Source organism: Dama dama, chromosome 18, assembly GCF_033118175.1.
Source record: "Dama dama isolate Ldn47 chromosome 18, ASM3311817v1, whole genome shotgun sequence".
NCBI lineage: Eukaryota > Metazoa > Chordata > Mammalia > Artiodactyla > Cervidae > Dama > Dama dama.
Genome location: NC_083698.1, coordinates 19,188,463 through 19,191,104, shown reverse-complemented (window position 1 = coordinate 19,191,104; position 2,642 = coordinate 19,188,463).

Here is a 2,642-nt window from a genome sequence, read left to right as displayed (position 1 = left end):
ATCAGCCGAGGCCCGGCGCGGTCGCTGCAACCTGCGCCCGCGCCTGCGCAGAGCGCTCCCGGTGGGGCCGCGGTGGGGGAGGGGCAGTGTGTGTGCGCCGGGGCCCGGAAGCGTGCGCCACGCCTGCGTCCTTCCTCCGCCTTCTTAAAGCTCTGAAGGGCTGCTGCGGTTCTTGTCTGCGGTCTCCGGGTTTCATTTCCTTGGTGTTCCAAGAACTAGCGGTAAAATGTGACCGCTCTGGCCCTGGAAGATTTGAAAATAATAGTAGTCCCTCCGTTTTCCCCGGTCAGGCTGTTTCCCTTTGCAAAGGGGAAAGACTCGCTGAGCTGAGCAGCCTCTCGTCCAAGCTCTTCAAGAGCTCCCTGACACTCGCCACGCTGGGAGTGACAGAAACTGGTTGGTAGACGCGTGTCTGGTAGCTGAGAAGTCACATCTGTTTTAATTTAGAACCTCTTAATTATAGAAAGGAATAGTAAGTGGGTGGGAACTGGATTTGGTTTTGTTGTTTTTGCACGTTTTGTCTCCCTCCTCCCCATAAGTGCTTAGTTACAAGAGGGTGAGATTCCCGCCCAAATACCCGTTTTTCAACTTATCCCTGTGACTTGGGGCTGTTCTCCCCAATATCTCAAAGGGTAGATTATCTCATGTGAAAAATGAGAATAACCATACAGAGTTGTTTTGAGAGTTAAATGAGGTATTGGCAATGCCTATCAACCACGGACTGGACTCATTGCCTGCAGAGAACTTCACGTTTAATGAATGAAAGCTACTTTTATAATCACGGTCACAAGGTACCTCATAACCAAGGAAGTAAGTGATAGTAATTTATTGTATTTTTGTGTCCTGACAGGCCAATAGAATATGAAGATATGTAAAAGTAAGAAATGCAAATAAAAAACATACAATTTAATATCTTAAATTCCTATTTACACGTGTAAGATAATGAGTCTGCTCACACAGTGTTGGTAAAGATATAAACTCATAAATATCCTGGCAAGCAGTTAGACAATATGTAGCAAGAGTATTAAAACTAAATTTTCACATCCTTTAGCCCCACAGACCCACCTTTTGGAATTTATCCTAAACCTAAGGGCTTCCTTTGTGGCTCAGCTGGTAAAGAATCCGCCTGCAATGCAGGAGACCTGGATTCGATCGCTGGGTTAGGAAGATCCCTGGAGAAGGAACAGCTACCCACTCCAGTATTCTGTCCTCAGTCCATGGGGTCGCAAAGAATCGGAAACGCCTGAGCAACTTTCACTTTCAAGGTGAACTCTAATAAGATTTCAGTACAAAGTGCATGGATGCTAAGTCGATTCAGTCCCGTCGGGCTTTTTGTGACCCCATGAACTGTAGTCTTCCAGGCTCCTCTGCCCATGGGATTCTCCAGGCAAAAATACTGGAGTGGGTTGCCATTTCCTTCTCCAGGGGCTCTTTCTAACCCAGTAATCGAACCCAGGTCTCCTGCATTGCAGGCAGATTCTTTACCGACTGTACTAGGAGGGAAGCCCTCAAAGTGGTAATTGTTCAGTTGTGTCCGATTCTGTGACTCTATGGACTATGCAATATGGAATTCTCCAGGCCGGTATACTGGAGTGGGTAGCCTTTCCCTTCCCCAGGGGATCTTCCCAACCCAGTGATAAAACCCAGGTTTCCCTCATTGCCAGCAGATTTTTTACCAGCTGAACTAGTAGGGAAGACCAAGAATGCTGGAGTGGGTTGTTATTCCCTTCTCCAGGGGATCTTAGCCACCCAGAGATCCAACCTAGTATTGGCAGATGGGTTCTTTACCACTAGCACCACCTGGGAAGCCCTCACTTAACCTAAATGTCCAACAATGTGAGGTTAGTTAAATCATTCCTCACCTCCCCTTTTAGCCCATATCTTCCCTTGGAAGCATTGATTAAATTGTTTAAGCCCTCATATTTAGCCCAGGCCTTCCAAAGGTGAGGAGAAGGGTGAGCATCTTTCACTAACATTGTTTGAAATTTCAAAATAAATATTATGGCTAAAAGAAATCAGAATCATGAAGGAAAAAAAATAACTTGCAAATCTATTGTAATGGCCTACCTGTATGACCCCATACTTATAGAATTAAAGGGTTACCTAAATATAGAATAGCCATGCAATTAGATCTTATAAAATTTGTAAAAATTATGTTGTAAATGTTTTATTACATGTGAAGTGATGATAATATACCACTATATAAAAGCAATATGCAATAGATAGTGTATGAAATATTATAAAGGCTGTAAAGTCTGTTCACGTTTAGAACATATGGGTATAAATGGAAGGAACTATACAAAGTAAGCAATCATTTGTAGTTTGAGGCTATGCTTTTTTTTTTAATTTTGGGAAGTGAGGCATCTGTTTATTTATTTTAATTTGATTGGCTGCATTGCATGGCCCATGGGATCTTAGTTTCCTGACCAGGGATCGAATGGACCCCTCTTGCATTGGAAGCAGAGTCTTAACCACTGGACCACCAGGGAATTCCCTCATTTTTGAATTAGCAAATGTTTCTTTAATTTAACATATACTGCTTTTCAGTTAAAAGGTATTATTTTTTTAATTCTCAAGGCAATACTTAGTCATTATTCTATCAACTGTTCATGGGAGTGTAACTTAGTTCAGCCACTGTGAAA